Genomic DNA, 11651 nt, shown 5'->3' on the forward strand with positions numbered 1-11651 from the left:
TAGGCAGCCAATCAAAAGTCATTGTACCACAGAATTCCCCATCGATTACTTTTACATTTATTTTGCCTGTGTGTTTTTGATTGGATTGGTTTTGTCACGGAAAAGGTATTGTGGGTTCATATAACTATCTGAATAAAATGAGGATCAAGTAGGTCAGGTTCTTTGTGGTTGGTTGGTTGGTTTGTTGTTTAACGCCGCACTCAGCAATATTCCAGCTTTATGACGGCGGTCTATAAATAATCGAGTCTGGACCAGACAATCCAGTGATTGATATCATGAGCATCGATCCGCGCAATTGGGATCGATGACATGCTTCAACCAAGTCAGCGAGCCTGACCACCCGATCCCGTTAGTCGCCTTTACGACAAGCATAGTCACCTTTTACGGCAAGCATGGGTTGCTGAGGACCTATTCTACCCCGGGTGTTTTTGACTTTGGATGATATTTTTAATCAAGCCTCATGGTGTGGATCGCCGCTCATGCTTTAAGTGATTGGTGTGCCTGGTCAAGAGTCGATATAATATTGGAAGCTGAGCGGTGTTTCTGTGCAATATTCACACACTTCCTCTACTGTGATATGTTCAATATTGTAAATATTTATTTGAGTGAACGTAAACCTGTCAATACAACTATTAAAGGGCATGGTGTCGTGTTGAATGTCCACAATAGTTTAAAAAGTCGCCCCCTCTCCTATCAAAGGTCGGTGGCATATTTTTTAACGAATGTTTCTGTAAACGGTATGGTGAAACTTAACGAGACTCTTGGTAGATGCTGCCTTTTAAGGCATTCTGGGCAAATTGTCAATGGTGCATCAACGCCGATGTAACAGAAGCCCATTTAGAGGATTTCATATGCTATGCCTTACTCATTTTGTTACCTCGCATATTTCATACAGGTACGCTTTATTCTTATGATTACACATTGAACTATTATAGGACTATATGATTATATAATAGGACTGACTATATGATTATATTCTATGACTATATGTTTTTATTCTATGACTATATGATTATATTCTATGACTATATGATTATATTCTATGACTATATGATTATATTCTAGGACTAAATGATATTCTAGGACTATATGATTATATTATAGGAATAAATGATGATATTATAGGACTATATAATTATATTCTAGGACTAAATGATTATATTATAGGACTATATGATTATATTATTGGAATATATGATGATATTATAGGACTATATGATTATATTATAAGACTATATGATTATATTATAGGACTATATTATTATATTCTAGGACTAAATGATATTCTAGGACTATATGATTATATTATAGGAATATATGATGATATTATAGGACTATATGATTATATTATAAGACTATATGATTATATTCTAGGACTATATAATTATCGTCTAGGACTAAATGATTATATTCTAGGACTATATGATTATATTATAGGAATATATGATGATATTATAGGACTATATGATTATATTATAAGACTATATGATTATATTATAGGACTATATGATTATATTATAGGACTTCGAACGACTGTCAAAGTCACTGTGAAACCTTTTTAGTGACTTTGTTAATATTTGTGTAGCTTTGTTAATCTGAAGAGTCCAGCTTATTTGTGTGTAATTAAGCATTCCTGTGTAAACAGGGAATTATGCATTGAGGTGTTGCCTGAATTTGACCACTGTCGCACTGTAGCAAAACATTTGGGGGGTTTCAAATGTGTACACCACTACCCCACGTGACGAACTTAAGCAAAAACATTCCTTGATCCATGGGGCTTATGTTACAAATCGTGGTGACCATATGTATAGTTAAATATATGTTTTCAAAAGTTCAGGAGGATTTATCAAAAATGAAAGCAAATGACATGTGAAGTTTTCTGAGAAAACAATATGTGAAATGCTGGACTTCCTCATAGATGACATCAATGTGAAATATGGGGAATGGACATTTAGGCAAGAAGTAGGCATCCACAGTGAACATGCCCAGTGTGCTCCCCTTCTTGCTGATCTGTGTCTGTATGCATATGAATCGGAATTTCTGTTCGGATTGGTATATCAAAACAGGGCAAATTACCTTAATGAGTTATAAAATATTCACTGTAATAGCTTTCATGTGCAAAACGAAGTACGTATCATCATCAGGGTGGGGCGGTCGGGATAGCCTAGTCGTTACATCGAAGTTTGAGATTTCTTGATGGTGAAATGTCTTTAGGTTTTGTTCCTTACTTTAGGTTGATAATGTGATATGAGATTGCATTTGGCATTCATTTCATCAAATCGAAGGTAAACTTGCAATGATGGCATTTACTGATTTCTTGAGCCTCCTAGATAAGGAAACAACTGCTGAGTAACTCATGTTGGCGCTATTTGTTTAGAAACAGGGAAGGGCATGATCATCCCACAAACATAGGCAAATAGCAGGTTTGTCTGATTGGAATGCAGTTTAATGACATATGAGATGAATTACTACAGTGATTAAGAAACAAATATCAGCTACCACTTGCAGACAAGATATATCGTTCTAAATCTTGTAGTAGGTGACATAGTTAAATTTTGTATCTATTACTTGAAGTTGTGTTTGGTTTTACTGAAACCTGAAAAGACGTTCAACACAAATTAACATTGTTACACTATTGAAGATTAAATATTTTTGTTCAAAGCTAGGCAAATTGTTTCAACAACTTGAAAATAAACATTTCGTGTGTATTGAAACAGAACGGTACAACATTGTTAAAATGGTGATACAAACATGATCATCCACATTGGCATTCCTTTTGGCTGATAAATTTCAAGATGTCACCAAGTGTCACGTAAATAATCTATTTGCAAGTCGATACTTCTCTCTGTCAAGTTCTGACAAATCTTCCATAAAATATCACGTCAGATGAAACCTTGAGCGATTTTTGATCGGAAATTAGGGATCGTGCATTGTTTCAGCTATTCACTTTTTTTTCGTTGTCGGTCAGTTTCTGATTTGTAAATTGTTTGACACCCCTCGATTATCGCGAAAAGGTAAAGCATGTCCCAGACTACCTGTATCCCCGAAGTTTTTAATGTCTTGGTCGGAACATTTATTTTGCAGTTGACTCGATCTACATACATATGCTACTGAGCTTATTATGAAACTCGGGGACTTCAGTTCACCAGCAGAAATCCTGCCATCTGACGGCGGTATGTAAACAAACCAGACAATCAATTTTTAAGTTAGTAACCAGAAAACACGATACGAGACACGATAACATGCGGGCAATATCTCCTTGATAGTACAGCCTTTTTAGTGTTGATGCCATGGTACTCTGAACCACAGGGAATCAAGTATCTACAACAGTGGGAGGTCATTATTTGTCTCCATTAGGGACTACGCTTTTACGTTCGTTTTCGAGATAGTGAAATTAGACATACTTTTCTGAATTAGTCATTCGCTTGTACAGCGATCCCTGTGTTGTCTGTTTGGACTCCAGTATTTACAGGCCGCTTTCAAATAGTTGGAATATTGCTGAGTGCGGTGTTAAACTACACACACACACGCATTTAGGCCTTTGTGACATGCCATTATTCTTTACATTGAGTGACACAGCATACATGTTCGTGTGAGCTTTACCTGTATGACATGATCCATTCATACATTTGTCACTGCTATTTTGCCCTTATGCCCAGTGGAATGTGTCCCGGCAGTTGATCGAGACTGGTTGTTATCTGGCGTTTGACGTTGTACATTTTCATTGTGGAGTGGAGCGGACAAGAGTGAGTTTTGGGCAGAATCGTTCAGTTGATGATACAAACATGAAAATTCTCATGAGCAGCCTACATGGGTCACTTGAAATTTCAAAATGGCGGTGCACGGAACAGAAGAGCCCAAAATTCAATTTCTGGTTTCTCATTAATAGGATGGAGCTGACCATTCCCAGTTCTGATAATTTCGAGAAGCTAACTTCAGACTGCACCGTGAGTAACAAATCCATCTCTGAGACATGATGTGCATTGAGGAGCACCAGAAATGGCTAGCAAGGTTCAGTAGGGGAACGTTGCTGTTCACACGTCAGACAGAGATTTCTCTGTAGTCGCAATTGATCAACGTCATTAGCGAAACAATGCTGTCGTCAATGATAATGGAGCAGCATCAGACAAAGGACCCATCAGCACTGAGAAGATGGACTGTAGCAGGTCCAGATGTTGCAAGTTATGATGCTACGTCAGGTGCCAAAGATGTGAAGAAAGGTAATCGTCACCAAGAACAAACAGAGGCTGCTTAAAATTCATGTTTTTTGAGAAAGTGAAACGACTTATGTCGGTGATGCGGGAAATGGGCAACCCTTTCATGGAAGAATCAGATGATCTATTTGTCTTGGACAGGAAGGATGTTGTTGATTCTAGAGCAGCTGGCCTGATTGCGGTACATCACGAACGAGACAAAGAGCAGTTCAAGTCATTTATGACAGATTTTCGGAACCCGACAGGCAGTGCTCTTTCTTCAAGCCGATTAAAAAGAATATGATAACTTTCTTCAAACACAATCCAGCTGTTAGTGGATCAAACTCCCAAGATGAAGGTGCGAAAGGATGACTAGCAACTATTCATCTCCTGCCAGTACGGGCAATGTGATTTGCAAAAGTTCTTTAAACATAAGAACTAATCAGTTCCCGCGTCTCTCAGTGATAGAGGGAAATTCTGCCCGTGTACCAAATCACATTTGTCTGATATACTACAAGTCAAGAGACATTGCCTGACAAAAGCCAGAATCAGACGTTCACATCGTGGATGGATCAGCTGTGTTGAATACACAGCCGCCACTATCACCAAAAGCTTTTGACGAATATGCATAAAAGGACATACTTCCAAGAATAGAGACATACAGCGATACATACAGAAGGATGTTTGATGTTTACTGGCAGTCAAGTCTCAAGTCTGAGACAAGGTCTAAATGGGGGAAAGCAACAAGGAGGAAAGTGACAGGCACAAGCAAAACGCCATCGAACTGGCAAAGTTTCCTACAAGAAGAAAACAACAAGTGGGAATTCAGTTGCATCGCTGATGTTACGGAAATGCGTACAACCAATACAGTCATTGTGGCGAAAAGGGGGCGGGGGTTCGTATTTAGCAGCCAGCTGTTAAAGTGGATCCAGTAGCCCCGTATAGCCGTGAAGAGGCAGACACGCGTATTTTATATCCGGCATGCATTGAATGAGGGACACAGATCCCTGATGATCGATAAGAATTTTCATTGCTTGTATCACCACGTGAACGATTATATCACTTACCTGCTCCACATTCATTATTCATACATACATATTAGATCACAGACGTATATATATTCGAAACATGGCTGTTGGGTGCTGCATATACATGTCTACAGACAACAAGGAGATACTTTCCATATGCCATACAAATTGTTTACGTAGTTGGAAAGGGACAGAGAAGACATTCCTAGCCTCTGACATTCCCAGATTATTTCATTTCAACAGACTGGTATAGGTCCAGTAGTCAGCATGCTACTTCCAGTGTGCCTGTGTGTATTTATTGTTTCAAATGATGCACACAACATGCAGTTCTGGGTGAAGAAACCAGGACTGCAGATGGACAAAAGCAATTACAAGCAGGTTTCTTTAATGTTCATAATGGAATGTTTTAAAAAGGATGGTGAGGATGTAGATGCGTGTCTTGACGGCGAGGATGATCCTGAGACCACAACTATATCCACGACTACGTCAGAAGTAGATGGCTCTTTAGAAAATGAAGATGTAAAGCAATGTGACTGTACCCTTCTATCTCCATATTTACCATCAAGAAATGAAACAGCATTTGCCGTGCAGCCAAAAAAGGGAATTTATATACTTGACTTTACAAAACAGGCTTTCATCATGCTCAGGGAGTATGAAATTCCCATGTATGACTGGATCCATGTGGATTCCAACGACTGCCATTTTATCATTGTCAACAAGGATACAGACGTGACTGACGTAGATTCATATTGCCTTAACACTGGTGAACACATTACAAAAGTAATGCAAACTCCCTCTAATATTCAAGTTGCTCATTATGATAAGAATTCGAAATACTTGTACTATTTAGTGAAAAAGAGCACTCGGAAGTGGTGGATGATTGCCCTCAATGTACAAACTTTCAAATCAAATGTAATCGCGAAAAACGTTATTTTTGTGGATGATGATTTATTAATTACTGGTGATTCTGAAAGCCACATGATAGCGTGGTGCAGTGAAGAGGAGGAGGATCGTCATGAAATAAGTTATGTCATTTACAATATGTCTGTGGACGTAGAGCCACTCCCCCTTACACAGATTATAGTTGAATATCTAGATGGTATGAGTATTGTGAGAGGAGCATTGGTTTTAGATAAAATGGTCGGTATCGAGGTTGTAACTGATTTATCCACTGGGACGACTAAAGTGCTGTCGAACCTTTCAGTTGACGAGTTGGGTGCTTTAGGTAATTATTTGTACATGATTTGTGACGATGAAGTTACTCATTTTTATGTTATGGGTGTTAACGGAGGTAACCCTATGATCTCCGTTCCTCTTGATTTTGAATGGTCAGATGTCATAGTGGGTTGATAGTATAAGTATATCAAAGTGTTGATAAACACCGAAACCTTCAAAACAATACATCAAGATAATATAGTGTTTTGGTCCTCACAGCATCATTATCGTATTGGCATTTACTACTGACACTCCACTTGACAGAAACTATTCATTATTGGATGGTAATCGGGTATTCGAGGTTACGAGATTTGACTGTATTTCCGAATGGTAGTTCGGAATACCTCCTGTATGTCAAATCCAGAGAACATACCCCTCTTTAACTTTCAAATCTGCTAACTTTGTATGAGCTCATGGAAGTAGAATTACATTATTGGTCATTTTTAACAATTGCCAAATGTAATCTGCATTAAAGGTTTTTCTCTTATTTAAGATGTATCTCCTGTAATTATTGTTAGTGTCGATTCCCAAATTGAATACCAGCTGTTTCAATCAGAGGGGGTTTATTGTGATTTGATAGCCTCTGATTGACCAATCAGAATCGAGTAATTTCCAAATTCATGGTAGAATACGAAATACTGCGCAGCAATTACAATGAGTGGTAAACAATAGTGTGGTAGTACAATATGCAATGGCAATATATAATATGAAGGCAGTGGTCAGTATCAAATAATATGTACTGAAACGGATTAAAAACGCACCAGAGGAGAAAAGTGAAATTGACTCACAATGCCCTCTCATGGACAGTATCAGCTTGTGGTCCTACGCAACTCACGTTGCAGGACAAGTGCGAGCTCCCTTACGTTGGCGATTTGCGGTTGACGTGCAATGCACTGTCCCAGGTAGTCCCGCAAGTGCTCCATTGGCGATAGATCGGGAGATAATGCAGGCCATGGCATAACAGGTACGTTATTCTGTGCCAGGAAGTCCATAGAAGCACCTGCTGTATGTGCTCCGGCTTCCTGTTGGAATGCATGCAGCTCTTTGTGTCAGAGGACAATGTGACGTTTTAAAAATGGCGTCCCTGTAGTAAACTGTATTAACACGATCTATGCAACCATAGAGCTGCGTTCTGTGCCGAAAACTGATATCGCATCAAACCAACACACTTCCGCCGCCCCATCGATCAACAGCACAACACGATCATCGTGACAACGTTCACCACGGCGGCGCCATACCCGTATACGTCCGTCGGCGTTCCTGAGATGAAATCTGGATTCGTCAGAGAAGAGAACGCCATGCCAGCGTCGAAGTATCCATTGTCTCTGCCGTGTAGACGTCCATTTCGGTGCCTGAGGGTCGGAGTCGGGCTTAGGAAAGGATGACGGCACGTTCACGTTCCTCAAGTGTCAATCTCGGCATTGCGTCCTCAGTGCTATTCCGCGGCTACAGCGATTATGCGGGTAGCCTTAGAATACCATCCTTTATACCCCATTTCTGCATGAAAAGGTAATGGCACTTTGCAGTGTTCGTGTTTTTGAGTACTGTTCTCTTTTGCCTTTTGGCGACGACTAACAACGGCTATCAAACTTGACAAAGGTTTTGGAGCTTCCTTAAGTCCTAACAGGGGATATTTTCCCTGTTCTTTGCCAACTATCATCATATTTTCATGGATTCGTGTTGGTGCATATTCAACACGGGTCAGTATATAGTCACCTAGCGGGGACTGTGTTCAAGCTCCAGAGATTGGCTAGGCAGGAAATCAGGGATAACGAGCGATCTTTACATGAAAGCTGGTTCCGATGTGATGAAATGCTTGAGAGAGACGTAAAGACGCTATTGTCCCCATACATACAATCTAAACAGCCACTGGAAAATTTCACACCGTGCCCTCACCAGTGCATCGGCACTAGAACATTAAAGAGGTTTCCTGTTATACTATCACCGTCCGTGGTATACCGGACCGGATGTTTACACACCACAATGGCATCTAAATATAGTAACTTCCTCATCACTGATCAATATCCACCCAAAATGCAATGAGCGTCTAACGAATCTCAACACAAAGAATGCAACATAGTTACACTCACTGTTAACCAATAGAATACACCGCCATATAACACTGGCATATGCCATTTGTGTGACAATGGTACCTCAGGGACAAAACACTTTCATTTCAGAAGCGACAAAAAACCAAAATGGTTAGTGTCTCACTTTACAATTAAAACCTTTGGCTGCCATGCGCAACTGCTTAACACATGCTTACACCTCAAGGGTTGAAACTGACACTAGATCAGCTGAGGTCATATCCAACTGTTCGTATAATAATGTAAAGTTTATGTATGTGGATGCCGATGCCGATGCCGATGCCGATGCCGACGCCAAGCCGATGCCGATGTCGATGCGGATGCTGATGCCGATGTCGTTGCTGATGCCGATGCCGATGCCGATGTCGATGTCGATGTCGATGTCGATGCCGATGATATGATATGAATATCAAGATATGAAGTAATAGCATTGTTAATCTTTAAATATTACAATTTTCGCATTTCCTCGCTCGATATATAACACAACGGAGAGACGGAAAATGGAAATATTTCCCACACTTTTGCTCAATTACATGTGTATACATCTGGAAACGTTGTAAGCATGTCTTTGTCACATCACTTGCTTGATAACCTTGTTAGTACCTATAACGAAACGTCGCATTGGTTGTAATTAAGAAGTTATATTTCCATAGAACTATCTCCCTTTTTCATTATGCCAACTTCGAAATGTCACTTCATAGTCCAGGCAAAATAAGGTTTCACTTGGAACAAATTGCAACAGAATTTATTTTACCACAATGCATTTCTTTAAGGTCCCTAGAACAACATACTAAAAGACCCAAGCAATCCTAGTGATGGAAATATGTTTAATTTGGATAATCCATAATGACCCCTAAATTATCAAACAATCTTCCGTTTTTCAAAAGAGCTATTGATGAAAAAAAGACATTGCAAATTAGCAATACTATGTTTCTAAAAAGATATTCAGCTATTCATACCCTACTAAATGTTTTCAACAAATTTTCACAAATTCAAGATGGCCGCCAATTTCAAGATGGCCGACAAGTGAGTGAGTGAGTTAAAGAAGTTAGTTACAAAACATGTCTTTAGATAATTTATATCGGTTTCTGCATGTCACTTTGTAAACAAATGACACGATAGGCGATTTCCTATGTTTGGAACTATGTGGTTAGCGGTGCTTATGGTTTTACACGAGTATATATACTTAATGTTAACTGGCAAGATGGGCAATATGATGGACGAAACTTTGTCATAACGTTCAATGTATTGCAATTCTAAATCTCAATTGGCAGTGTATTGTAGGGGTGTAAACGACACATCCCCAATCTGACAGTAAACTACGGTTATAACTAACACAAAGGGACCACTAAGTTAAGTTCCTTATAACTGTAGTCCGTTATAAGCATTTCGATATGTCCTGTGTTTATTAATCGTATACAACTATTCAGCAAGTGGCCAGTTCGTTACATCCGTCAGTACGTCATAAGCGCGTTCGTTATAAACGTAGCTTACTGTACTGCATTAAGCGAGAGTTGGGAGACTACGTGGATAATGAAAATTAGCAATATTGATGGCTCAGACTTTTCACAAAAGTATCAAAGGTAAGATGTTTCGGGTGTTTTGGGGGCGTTAGGTTTTGGTTCCAGAACTATTCTATCTCTGGCAGCTATTGTTCGAAACTGATCTTTCTTCTGATGACCGATTTACATATATTTTCTATGATCTCCTGCTTTTCTTGGAGTGTAAATATAGATAGAAACAGGTAGGTGGTTATGAATTGAAAGGAATGGTAGATACTGTCATTCAGTAAATTAGAAATTGTACTTTTTGCTGAAGATGAGTATATATATATATAACCCACAACCTAAATATAGTAGTTATCTATATATATATATATATATATATATATATATATATATATATATATATATATATATATATATATATATATATATATATATATATATATATACATACATACATACATACATATATATATATATATATACTCATCTTCAGCAAAAAGTACAATTTCTAATTTACTGAATGACAGTATCTAGCATTATATATATATATATATAGATATACATAATGCTAGATACTGTCATTCAGTAAATTAGAAATTGTACTTTTTGCTGAAGATGAGTATATATATATATATATATATGTATGTATGTATGTATATATATATATATTGATAACTACTATATTTAGGTTGTGGGTTTCGAGAATTGAGGATGTCTAATTCTTACTTTCATATTCTAAGAGAATCTTGTTCCAGTTGAAGGGTGCCGTTGCCACAAAATACTGGGGTAGCGCTGTCGGCTTGATGGCTTTTTATAACCTCTGCGGTCCCAACCGATACCAGTGATACCGACAACAAAAAAGAGTTACTTCCCTTTACAACTTAAATGAAGCCCGCTGAAATATAAAATTAACCCAAACAATTAATCAGAATCCAACATAGGGACTTGCGAAGATTGTTATTTTAAATATCTATAAAATCCATCCATATCCTTGTATCTTCATACAATACCATCATGTAGGCAAACTATCAAAAGATATCACGATGCTTTACAGCGCCATAACAACCACTTAATTAATTATTCATGTATTTATAAATTTATAGTACAGCTATTGATTACCTTATTTTTTTCATTCTCATCGCGTGTGTTTTGTGGGTTGTTATGATAGATCACTTGATCGTCTTGTGAAGACTCGAGTGTTTATGATTTGCCGTCGTACGGCAGGAGTATAGCTGTGCGTCATCAAGCAACAAATGAAAGCTCCAAAACCCTTTCCATATTCACAAGGAATTTCTGCGAAAAGCAGAATCAATAATATGATTCTGGCATCATCATAAGTATGCGTTTGTTTATCACTATCAAATAGTGATGATACCAGGTGTTCAGCAAAAGGAGAGCGTATCCTGCCCACCGGTGGTACCCGTCACAAACACATGCAAAGGCTAGTCAACTGTACACCTGGAATAAACTCGGGAACATATGGTACAATTCAATAGAGTTAATTGCATCAGACATGGGAACATATGGTACAATTCCAAATAGGGAATTGCATCAGACGTGGTGCATCACTGATGCGTGAAATGTCGAAATGTCTTCCACATGTCTTCCATGGAACATTTG

The sequence above is a fragment of the Haliotis cracherodii genome, unplaced genomic scaffold, assembly GCF_022045235.1.
Source record: "Haliotis cracherodii isolate W230 unplaced genomic scaffold, xgHalCrac1.p SCAF_11, whole genome shotgun sequence".
Taxonomy (NCBI): Eukaryota; Metazoa; Mollusca; class Gastropoda; order Lepetellida; family Haliotidae; genus Haliotis; species Haliotis cracherodii.